The 13296-nt window shown below is 37.5% G+C and overlaps 1 non-coding gene across 1 annotated transcript; it reads left to right on the top strand.

Annotated features, from left to right (window-relative positions):
* Positions 1-12487: 12487 nt before the first annotated feature.
* TRNAS-GCU lies at positions 12488-12569 on the top strand. Its single transcript has one exon. It is a non-coding gene; the product is annotated as a tRNA-Ser (tRNA).
* Positions 12570-13296: the final 727 nt, after the last annotated feature.

Here is a 13296-nt window from a genome sequence, read left to right as displayed (position 1 = left end):
CCACAGAATGTAAGCTCAATTAACTAGACGACCTGGTCATGGTGCAAGGCTGAAATTGATCAAGCCCAGTTAGGCCTGACCAGTTGAGAGTCTTGAGACCCCTACCCTTTTGTGCATTTCCTCTTTTATAACTTGTCAAATTTATGTCTATTGTATGAATGACTGGTATATTTCTGTTGCTTCTAGAGCTAGGATAGATAGGTTCTCTTTGTAAGTTTAGACATCACCTCTAATTAATGTAGACTCCCTTGTTCTTGTTCTTGTTTTTGTTTTTGTTTTTGTTTTTTGTTTTTTTTTTTTTTTTTTTTTTTTACCTGATAGTTTCATCTTAAGGTTGATGCTTTTAGGATTTGACTTAGATTTGGATTGAACCCGATTAATACGGATATAGTTCTCAGGTTGTCTTCAAGTTTACAAATGAAAATCTTCTGCAGTCACCGCATTGATGTGGTGAGCACCGGGTGATAGGGAGCCCCTTGTACCATGTGTCCAGATGCTTTCAGCTGCTGGATGCTCACTGCATCTCACTACAAACAACTTGAACCCTAAGTTTACTGGCTTTGATCCAAAGTTATTAGTCATAGATGATTGACAACACATTTAATTTATCATTTTTTTTAACAGTTTGAATTCAAAATTAATGATATGATAATAATCACTTGAAGTTCATATATTTGTAAAAATATTTTACATAATTTTTTTCGAATAATTTTTTTTTTGGAAAAGAATGTTACTTGGTCATATGGCCTCTCCATGTACCCGGGGGAGCATGTAGGGTATAAATAGATCCTTTCTTTTCTTTTTTTTTTTTTTTTTTTTTTTTTTTTCTTGTATTTCATAGGAGGCGGAGCCATCATTCTGGCCCCCTCTGTGTCTGGGTGCAAGGGTCATGATACGAGGCAGTGTTTTCTCCCCTATTTAGAATACTTTACTGGATCAATGTGGGTTCAACTTATGGTAGTTGTGGTCGTACCAAGTGTTTTTATTATGCTGTGTTTGTCTCAAGGTTTGGGAGTTTAGGTGCATTTGATTTGAGTATGACTCGACCCGATTCATTACCACTCCTAATTTTCATACCCCTTTTGTCCTTAGGGAAGGAGAGGGACAAGCACCACTCACTCCTATTTATGTGAAAATGTCAATCCACACAACGCTTTCCATGTTGTCTATCCTATCGGAAATAAACTGATGAAAAAATAAGGGTAAAGGATGAGTATTGTGCTTGCCTCTCTTCTCCCCATTTGGAAAAGTCCCACATGCCCCTCTCAGCCTAACGCCTCTTCATTAATTGAGCCATTAGCTCTAAGAAAATTTAGCTGCTTTTCCATTCTCCTCCAAATAATTACATTTTAGATTTGAAATATAAAGCAAGGGCAAGGATTGGACACACACGCTGCCCACTCTAGGAAAACTAACGGAAGACAATCAAATGGGAGGGGGATAGCTGGACAATCATGGGTGGGCGGGTGGGGGGCGTGTTAGAATTAGAGGACCTTTTCACTAGGAGGGAAAAGAGAGGCAAACACATGGCGGCAACCTAACCACGTGGCCAACTTTTTTCCAAAATGTAAACTTCGAATAATTTAGTTGAAAAGTAAAAAAGTACACGAAATTGTTAAGGTCAGTTATACAATTTTCGGAGTGGTGAAAACATAATTAAGAGGAAAACACAACAGAATATGAAGCATTTGATGTTTAGAGCCTAAATTCATACATGACCGACACAAACTGCCTCTTCCCAATAAGAATTCGACAGTTCATATTTGCCGATGTAAGAAACATAATTTAGGCAATAGGTATAAGACTTTGAAATAATTAATAAATATTATTAAATGAAGAAGGAGAGTCACTTAAAAATTACAATAAGACGCAGAAATGTAAATAGACGATCTCCAAAATATGTAAAGTTGAGTCGTATTAAAATACTCTCCTTAAGGTATTTGAATGCCTCGTATTTGTATGCAACCGGGTTGACCACACATCCTCACCTCCAAGATAAATCAACTCTCCAAACACTTAAGATGCAACTCCAATAAATGTTTGCAATAGGAAAGAACGAAGGTAATACTCAGTATTTGTACTGTGTACGAAAAGTAAAAAACAGATGATGTTTGTCTGCAGAATACTAAGTAAAAGTGTTGACAGAGAGGACTTTCACCCAACAGAGAGGATTCCAAAACATTAACAGAGAGCAATCTCATTATGGACTTTTTTTATTATAGAGGAGAAGGTGTATGTATATGTACAGGTACACGTCTGTACATATATAGGTGGATGTCTAATGCCAATGGGTGTATGAATCTAACATCCAAGTACGTATGGGTAAATGGGTTCTTTCATGTATACACATGGGTCAATGTATGGGTCCTTGCATATATTCTGAATTTGAAATTCAAAAATTTAAATTCAAATTTTGTGTAAAAAGATACATCTCTTGACACTTATACCCATACCCGTACCCGACCCCGACCTTGACCTTGGCTTGGCTTGGTGCATGCGCGCGCGATTCAAAAGCACCCCAGGAACCCCCACCCACACATTACAAGGGAGAGTTCTTCTCCAAAGGACTCGCACCCTTAAGAAAATATCCTTCTTATATACCCCTCACACCTTTCATCCAAAACCAATGTGGGACTAAACTTTGTGAAAAGTTACTTTAGCTCTTTTTCAACTTGTCCTTACTTGTGTACAAACAAATTTCAAAAAGCAAAGAGGGGGAAAAGGGTTTTGACATTATTTGAAACTTTAATACTAAAGTAATATTTTATACTTTCTAATATAAAATCCAACAATTCCCCCACAAGTTTAAAAAAATGTCGATAGACAGTCATAACACTGAGTATATTAAACACAGTAAGACACGTCATTGCAGGTGTCTTTAGGACTTAAACCTACACTAGGTCTGATGAACTACGCTACAGAGTACAGGTGAAGTCAGACTTCTTGAACCTTTTCTTTTCATCGTAGTTGACTAGTTCACCATCCATATCCTACCAGTCGACGTTCGGTAATTCCTTTTTCATGACAAAATTGGACATTTGTTTCAGGCCTTGTCCCATATCTTGGTCTCATGGATGTTTAGAGAATTCGCCTGTGAAATTCTCACAGTAGGCGGTCACACCTCCTACACCCACTTAGGTCAGCGCATAGTGTACACCACAATTAACACACCCCCATTATTTATGAGATTCTGCTTGATCAAGAGTTTATAACTCATTCTTTTTTTTTTTTTTTTTGTGGTGGGTACTACTTTCCCATCTAACCAGAATGAACACTTTAATTAGTAGTACTAGACAGGTCATCTAATGACTTTATTTGTACCCTTTAAACCTAATTCAGAATTTTACCTTTTCACATAGGTTGGGTGTCCATCGCATGAACTATGACACAGGCTTTAAGCTTTTTCCTTTAGATGAATCATGAATAACCTTTTTAGGCATTGGCTTTATGAACATATATGTTAAGTTGCTTTCTGATTTCACAAAATTTATAACTATAATTCCTTCATTTATATATTGCCTTATAAGGTTATGCCTGAGACAAATATATCTCCGTTTTTCATTGTATACCCGGCTCTTTGCTTTAGCTATTGCTGCCTGGCTATCAAAATGAAGTGATATGGAAGGCACTAGTTTAGGCGACAATGGAATATCTACCATTTAACTTCTGAGCCATTCAGCTTTAGTTTTGACTTTTTCTAAAGCGATGAATTCTGCTTCTATGGTGGGTCCTGTACCACAAGACTATTTTATCAATTTCCATGAAACCACTCCAACTCCAAATGTGAACACATATCCACTAGTTGCTAAGAATTCATTTGTGTCTGAGATCCAATTAGCAACACAATAACTTTTTAAAACAGTAGGATTTCCCCTGTAGTGAAGTCCATAATTATTATACCCTTTAAATATCTCATTAGTCTGTCAAGGGCATACCAATGCCCTTTGCTTGGATTGTGAGTTTGTTGACACAGTTTTCAAACTGTTAATGTTATATCAGGCCTAGTACAATTATCAAATATGAAACAGAGCATATGATTTGTGAATTTTTTTTTTATTTACAAGTCCACCCAAATACTTCTGTAAATGGCATCCCATCTCTAAAGGTGTCTTAATAATAGGTGAGTCAAAATAAATGTACTTTTTAAGTATGTTCTCAACATAATGTGCCTGAGATAAAATTATTTCTCTTTTTTTTCTGATGATTTAGATTTCAAGAATCACATCAGTCTCATCCATATCTTTTGTATCAAAGTTGGACATAAGGAGTTTTTAATTTGATTAACTATGTTCAAACTTGTACCCATTATTAACACATCATCCACATAAAGTAAGATGAAAACACCTTTATCAAGATGGAATTCACTGTATAATCATCTTTCGACATCATTCACAACAAATCCACTTGATAGTAGCACCATATCAAGTTTTACATATTATTGTTTTGTCGCTTGTCTTAATCCATATAAAGACTTAACAAGCTTACACACTTTATTTTCTTTTCCAGTAACAGTATAACCTTCTGGTTACTTAATATATATTTATTCTTTTAAGTCTCCATTTAAGAAAGCTATTTTCATATTCATTTCGTGGATCACCAAATTATAGATGGAAGCCACAACAATCATAACTCTTATAGTAGTGATTCTAGCTACTGGAGCAAAAGTGTCAAAATAATCAATGTTTTTCTTTTGTCTAAAGCCTTTGACTCTATGTCTAACCTTAAACTTGTCAAGTGATCCATTCAGTTTTAATTTCTTTTAAAATTTTCACTTAGTGTCTAACTGTAATACCCTACTTCTTAAACCTAGTCTGATTACACGGTTGACCCAGTTTAACCATGCAGGACCTGAACCGGAGAGAGTTAAGGCGGGTTCCTTATGGACCATGATGGCAAGAGTGACCTTAAACACAGGCTGGCTAGACAAATCTGAGCCAGTGCCAGAGGAGACGGGAGTACCCAAGCCGTGTATATGCACATACCATAAGGCCATGTACGGATAAAGCAGGTATGTAGCCATATCTTAAGGCGCATACGTATATTACATCTTATGCCAAGAGTGAGATTCGTGCTGAGAGTCAAACTCTGTCAAAATCCCACTTGTTGGCCAAGTTTTGGCCCTCAGGTGGGCGGTCACAGGTGGGCGCATCCGCCCACCTGAGTGACCCACCCATAAGGTTACAAGATGTTTTAAAAGGTATAAATAGCTATCTTATGTTTTCCTTTTTTCTTTTTTTCTCATTTATGACACTCGGACGTTTGGTGAGAAGAGTAAAGAGGAGAGAGAAAAGAAGGGAAAGAAGAGGAAAAGAGAAGGAAGAGGAAGAAGAGATGGATTTCAACGGCGCCGATGCTTGATCTTCCCATCCTGACGCCGGAAGAGTGATCTCCAATACGAGATCTACGTTTAGAGGTGAGCAAAGGCTAGGTTCCTTAAACTTTCACCATACCCAAGTAAAACCCTTGATTTGGATAGAGTTTCTTGAGGTCTTGTAAATCCCCCTTGAGATGATGAATCTAAGGTTTAATAGATGATATATGTGTTGATTTTGAAGGATTTGAAGAAGTGCTTACAAGGTTGGCAAAAGCATTGGTGATTTGAAGTGATTTTGGAGTTTTGAAGGAGTTCTTGAGCAAAGAAGGTAAGATGGCTCTCCATTCCTTAAATATAACCTAGATCTAGGTTAGAACCATCTTATGAGACCTTGAATGTATGGAGAATGGGTTGGGAAGAGCCCCATTTGATTACCCAAAGGTTGGGGAAGGTTTCAGGTGAAAATGGCATTTTCCCGCCAAGACCGATGGGCCAAATGGCCCGCCTGAGAGGACAAACCCTCGGGGCCAACCGGCGGGCCACCCTGCCCGTCGGTCTTAGCAGGACCCTTGGGCCCAACCGATGGGCCAACCGGCGGGCCGACCTACCCGCCGGTCATGACCGGTGGGTCTGATTGGTGGGTCATGACAGGTGGGCTGTCTGACCCACCCGAGAGGCTCCCAACGTGATTTTTACGTCTGACTGGACCCAAAATGGATGTACGACCTTCTTTTAGGATTCTAAACATGATTTTATCATTGGGTCGTGTTAATTTTGATCCCAAAATGATGAAATGCTAACCCCATTCACTTATGTTAGGTTCACCAACACGTACGCTTCTCGCATCGGATCTCACCCGTACCGAGCGTGAGTCCTTGTATACTACAGGTAAGTGGGGAGAGGACGTTTGGCCTTATTTTAAGGCTTGTTGTGCATCATTCCATTGTATCTAGATTAGCCATGTCATCATGCAAATTATATGTAGCTTAGCCATCCTCACATTATCTTATGCCATGTGTGTTGTGATCATTTTCTCCATGTTAAGTGATGATGTGCTTATGAGATGAATGTTGACATCATTGTGCATAATGCACTAATAGACTAGATGCCGTAGTCGGCTTAGAAATGAGTGCATTGGTGGCCCGTGAAATGGGACGCGGAGGCACTATGCAATCGTACTATGTCATATAGGAGCATGTGGTGTAGGATTATCACCTTCCGGTGCTACGACCATTCCCAACAGGGGTTGAGGTGTTGGGTTACCATTTGGGGGGAAGCAGTGGTCGCGGTTATCGGGTCACTGTGGCTGTTAGACATACGCCTGGCTGGTCATTAGGACAGTCGGCAACCCCGGTGGTATATTCAAGAGGGTCAATCGTACTGTTTTTAAATTACTGGAGTCAGCACCTTTAATTTCTGTCATTTACTTTATGTTGAGAGCCGGTGGTCGGCATGTTTTACTTTTCCGAGTACTCACGGTGGGCTTTCTCCGACAACCCTATGTGCGTATCGCAGGATGGAGTTCGCGGCTCGTACCCGGAGTATACGCGCACTGCGGTTGTAGTAGCACTAAATCAAAGACTTAGTAATGTTGATTAGGTGGAAGTGATTAAAATGAATTGCATAGCATATAGTGCATATGGTTGTGAATTGTTGTGTGAACTGCTGTGTGGTCCTTCTTTTCACTTACTGAGCTAGTGAGCTCATCCCACATGTGCACCTCTTTTAGATGATTTTGTAGGTCATCAACCTAAAGAGCACGGGTCGGGCCCCACAGTTGAATTCCCTGAAGAGGATTGGTGGGTCCCCAAGGAATTAGAGCACGACATGGATTGCTCGTGCGAGGGCTGTGCTCCGGGACTGCAGCTCTGATGCCGAGCTGAGCTTAACTGTTGATACTAAGCTGAGCTCTTCTTCTGATACCGAGCTGAGCTCTACCTTTTGATACCGAGCTGAGCTTTACCTTTGATGCCGAGCTGAGCTCTACTTTTGATACCGAGCTGAGCTGTACCCTTTGTGTTTTTTATAATCCCTTTTGTGTACTTGATATGTAAATTGTATTCCTTTGTGTAAATATCATGCCTGCGGGGCCACATGTACTTAACTATGTATTACAATTTAGGTATCAAGTATAATGAAAATATTTACAGGTAAATTTAAGCCTTCCGCTGAACTGATGAACACTTTCTTAGTTATGTGTATGTTGTGGTGGGATACTGTATCAGATGATCCTGGTAGGTTTGGGTTAACCGGTGTTAATCCAATCACCGGTCTGGTTCTGTGTGAACGGGGTGTGACACTAACACTTTAGACTCTAGGGACAAGTCAATTAATTCTCAAGTATGATTGGACAAAATGGAATCTATCTCATTTTTTATAGCTTCCTTCCAAAATACTACATTTTGAGATGTTATAGCCTCTTTATATGTAAGAGGGTCCTTATCTACAAGATAGACAAGTCAATCATTATCTAAATAAGTAGACTTCTTTTGTCGCTTGCTCCTCCTTAATTGACTTATTCCATTTTCACTAGATGTAGGACCAGATTCTTTTGACACATTTTCTCCAAAGCTTAAATCATCACTATGTTCCTTATTTTCTAATAAGTTTGTCTTAATTGTTCTCTTCATATACTTCATCTATGGTTTTAAGAACCATAAAACGGTATGCAGAACTATGCTTTGCATATCCAATGAATACATAATCAAAAGTCTTAGGACCTACCTTTCTTTTATTTGGTTCTATTATTGCCACTTTAGCTAGGCGACCCCATACTTTTAAGTGATTTAAATCAGGTTGTCTATCAAATCATAACTCAAATGATAACAAACCAGTCTTCTTGTGGGGTATCCTATTTAAACTATAACAAGCAGATAGAATTTCTTTCCCCCACAAATTAAGTGGTAATCCTGAACTAATTAACATGGCATTCATCATTTCTTTTAATTTTTAGTTCTTCCTTTCGACTATACCATTCAATTCAGGTTGATAGGGAGGTGTAATTTCATGTATGATGCCATGCTTTTTACAAAAGTCATTTATGCTAAAGTATTTTGAACCTCTATTAGTTCTAAGTCTTTTAATTTTCTTACATAGTTTATTTTCAACTTCAGTTTTGTAAGATATGAAAGTATTTTCTACTTCATACTTAGAATTAAGTAAATAAATCATAGTGTATCTTGAATAATCATCAATAAATGTCATAGCATAGTTTTTACCACCCCTTGATTCACAAGACAAAAAGTTACATAGATCACTATGAATAAGGTCAAGAAGACCACTTTGCCTTGTTACAAAGTTGTGGGGTTTTTTGATAAACTTTGCCTCCACACAAGTTAGACATTTATTCAATGATGGTTTAATGTTTCCTTTAATTAAACCTAATTTACAGATTTAGAAATGTAAGGAGCACTACTATGACCTAATCTACCATATCATAATTCAAAATAATCCACAAAGTAAACAGAAGCACTAGATTTTTTATTCATTATTTCAAAAACACTTTATACAAATAGGCCATCACTCAAGTAGCACTTTCTAACAAATACATCATTCTTCAATACAATAACTTTATCAGACTCAAAAGATAGTTTCATTCTAGTCTTTTTCAAAAGTGATCTTGATACCAAGTTTCAATGAATATTCAGAACATGAAGCACATTATCCAAAACCAAAGTCTTTCCCGAAGATAGTTTCAATGCGACTTGCCCTTTTCCCATGACATTTGAAGTTTGGGAGTTTCCCATAAAGACCTTATCACCAGATGTGATAGGAAAATATTTAATAAATACATATCAGTATCCACTAATGTGTGTAGTGGTACCTGTATCTATTATCCATTCTTTAGGGTTTTCAACCATATTGTTTTAAGTAATCATAGCAATGAAGATGTTACTTTCAAGTAAATTAATTTTTGTTTTATCCAACATCTTTTTCTTGTTCCGACACTCATTCTTAAAATGGCCCCTTTTTCCACAAATGAAACATTTACCCTTCTTCTTCTTGAAGGTTTTGTCTTTCTTGATTTGAAGACCTTTCTTGGATTGGTTTTACTTGTCGATTTTAACAATGTTAGCCTTCAACTTTTGAGAGTTACTTGCCTCAACCTTATCTTTTGCCTTGTTCCTTTCCTCAATTTTAATTCGAACCACCACTTGTTCGAATGTCCACTCTTTCTTCTTATGTTTCATTATTAATTTGAAATCATTCCAAGAGGATGGTAGTTTTTCAATTAAAGAATTGGTAACAAATACATCTGACAAAATGATATTCTCTTCTGCCAACTTACCAACCAAGACCTGAAACTTATCAATTTGGGGTGATATTTCTTCACCCTCAACCATAACAAAATTGAGAAAATTTACCACCACATACTTGCTATTCCCTGCATCATCAAGTGTATACTTCTTTGTAAGTGCATTCCACATCAAATGAGCATACTCAAAAGAATTATACACACTGTATAATTCAATTGAAAGGCCATTCAATATGCGTTTCTTACACTGAAAATCAGCCTTCACCCATGCAACATTTTTGCTTCAAGAACCGGATCCTCAGTTTGTTGTGGCTTTGCTTCTGTCAAAGCAAAGGCAACCCCAACTTGAGACAAAGTGAATAGCATTATTTGTTTCCACCGTTTGAAATTCTGACCATTGAATTGGTCAATTATATCAAACTCGGCCATAATCTTCATCCTCTCCATAATAGGTTGAAGTGTCCCAGCTGTTGGTACCACATTGGTTGGAGTATAGAAATTATTAGGTAGTATTGGATCAACATTGTTAGGGAGTGTTGGTGTGACACCATTTGCATTATGTGCATCCTCTGAATCACTAGCCATAGTCTTATGGCTATTCAATTTCAAAATACCTTTAGATTGTAAGAAACAAAATTTAAGCAATAGGTATAAGAATTTGACAAACACTTAATAAATATTATTAAATGAAGAATGAGAGTATCACTTACAGATTACAATAAGATGCATAAATGTAAACAGACGATCTCCAAAATATGTAGAGTTGAGTCGTATTAAAATACTCTCCTTAAGGTATTTGAACGCCCCGTATTTATATGCAACCGGGTTGACCACATGTCCTCACTTCCAAGATAAATCAACTCTCCAAACACTTAAGGTATAATTCCGATAGGTGTTTACAATAGGGAAGAACGAAGGTAATACTCAATATTTGTACCGTGTATGAAAAGTAGAAAACAGAGTGTTTTTGGAAAAGCAAAGGATGTTTGTCTGCAAAATACTAAGTAAAAGCATTGACAGAGAGCACTTTCACCCAACAGAGAGGATTCTAAAACATTAACAAAGAGCAATCTCGTTTTGGACTTCTTTTATTATAGAGGAGAAGGTGTCTATATACGTACAGGTAATGTCTAATTCCAATGGGTGTATGAATCTAACGTACAGGTACGTATAGGTAAATGGGTTCTTTCATGTATACATATGGGTCAATGTATGGGTCCTTGCATATATTCTAAATTTGAAATTCAAAAATTCAAATTTTGTGTAAAAAGATACATCTCCCCACACCTGACCCCAACTTGGCTGTGCACTATTCTAAAGCACCCCAGGAACCCCCACACACACAATGGAGAGTTCCTCTCCTAAGGGCTTGTACTCTTAAGAAACTATCCTTTTTATATACCCCTCACATCTTTCATCCAAAACCAATGTGGGACTAAACTTTGTGAAAAGTTACTTTAGCTTCTTTTCAACTTGTCCTTACTTGTGTACAAACAATTTCCAAAAAGCAAAAAAGGGGAAAAGGGTTTCGACATTATTTGAAACTTTAATACTAAAGTAATATTTTATACTTTATAATATAAAATCCAACAGCCCACGTAGCGCACAACTGGCAAAGTGGTCCTACACTTCACATCCTTTCCGAAATCATGCATCATCCTCTTTGTTCTAGATTTATTTGATAGGTTTTTGGTTTGATCGTGTGCTTTAGAAATAATTGGTTTAGTATCTCAATCCAATTTGTAAAATAGGAAGAAAATGGATATCTAGGATTATCTCAATGCAGTTTTCCATCCAACAAAGGAGATCCGATTGTCCTATGTCTCAATCTGCACGAACTATAATGATGCAATCTTGTGGCAATCTTGCTAGGCTTAGGGAAGACGATCCTTCCAATAATCCAGCCTCCAAATCTAAGGACAACAATAGGGATCCATAGAGACACTCACTCATAGTAAAGATAAAGACAAGAGACAGAGAGGCAAAATAATTATTCACACTAACAGGATCATGCAATCAGACCTATTTATAGGGATCTTGCCAGCTAAGATTTCTAGCCCATAGGGCGATCCACTTGGTCCATTATTACACATTGGATTGGATTTGTCTCATCTCGTTAGGATAAATAAAACCTTGAAGATGAGATTGAGGTAAGGCCCTCCATTAAAGTCCCATAACCTAATTAAGGATACATTATTGAAGGCAGAGAAAGAGAAACAGAAGTGATCCTAGGAAGGATGGATGATGTTAAGAGAATTCAGATCAGATAAACCGCACCACTTCCTCCTCCATGAGTCATGACCGCGGTCGCCCTCAAAGGATAGTTTTAAGAAGATAGAGAATAATAATAAACCAGACACAAATCTAACACCTCTCCTTCCTACTTCACGGTTATGCTACTTCAATCAACTTATTAGGCAATAGTTAGCTTCATCAAATAAAGAATGTGTTACAGAGGAATCTTACAGAGAAAGCCACGTAAATCTGTGTCTTTTTCACTGAGATGGGTGATCTGATGTTTCTTTAATTTCCTGTTGTTCCTTAACAGGTTTATCTTTCCAGATTCAAATAATTTGCATACAGGATTGAGTTAGGATTTGGAATTTTTTTGTTTCCCTTATCTCTGTTCGAGTTTTATTTGGATGAAGGTGAATAAGAATATCCTTGGTTGAGTTGGATACCTCCAGGGCGAGTCAGTGGGTCAGTGGGTGGTGAACCGGTGATCAAATATGATAAGGGTGAATCAATTAAGCAGAGTTGACTCTTGTTGATACTTGAGAGCCCTTAATTAAAAATAATGGAATAATTCATGGATTTCATTAATCGCTTCCCACCAAGACATAAACTGTCTAATTTTGAAACTAACTTGAGTTAATACTAGAAACTTTTAATAATTATTAGCTCAATTAATCACAAGCGTCGCTTTGGCCGAGTGGTTAAGGCGTGTGCCTGCTAAGTACATGGGTTTTCCCCGCGAGAGTTCGAATCTCTCAGGCGACGTGTAATTCAAAGAAAATAGATTTTTGTTCTAATTAGCAGGCTGTAATTACTTTACTGCTCGTAGTGGCCGAACTTGGGTGTTAAAGAGGCCACTTCCTCCGGCCCATCAGAATGAGTGGTTTTGGTTAGAAAACAGACTCTTATCTAATAGCTCAGTGTAGAACGCCCACAAAGGAACTTCTTTTTTAATTTTTTTGATAACAAAACATACACACAAAGGAGCTGATGGTGCTCTTTTGTAAGACAATACCACTTCTTTAAGAAATCCAAAGTCTGGGAAGCTTATGCTGAGGCTTCATATGTAGAATGTAGGTTTGCTTGGCTGCCTTTGAAATTAAGAAAACAGTAGAAGAGAAGAAGAAGAAAAAGGATATTAAACAGAACTTGGCGATTGAAATCTTAAGGACTTACAAATCTCTAGAAAATTAATTCGTATATGCCTTATTAAAAAAAAAATAGAGACAGTTTATGCAAGTTTTCATGCTACACTTGCGGCTCATCTTGACCAATAGTAGCAAAACTTCTATTTGAATCACCATAGAACGAATGAACGTTTGAACCCTAACGTTCCAATGTGTTCATAAGAGAATTAATGAAAGCTAGTTACTTGCAGGTCTTGAAGCAACAAGACATCAATTAGGTTTTTTCCCATAATCTTTGATCTCTCTTAATCCTTGGAAGCTTCAGAGAAGAAACAAATGCTGGAGTATCGTCGCTAGTAGGTCTC

The sequence above is a fragment of the Macadamia integrifolia genome, unplaced genomic scaffold, assembly GCF_013358625.1.
Source record: "Macadamia integrifolia cultivar HAES 741 unplaced genomic scaffold, SCU_Mint_v3 scaffold2383, whole genome shotgun sequence".
Lineage (NCBI taxonomy): Eukaryota > Viridiplantae > Streptophyta > Magnoliopsida > Proteales > Proteaceae > Macadamia > Macadamia integrifolia.
This window is presented reverse-complemented; position numbering and strand designations above follow the sequence as displayed.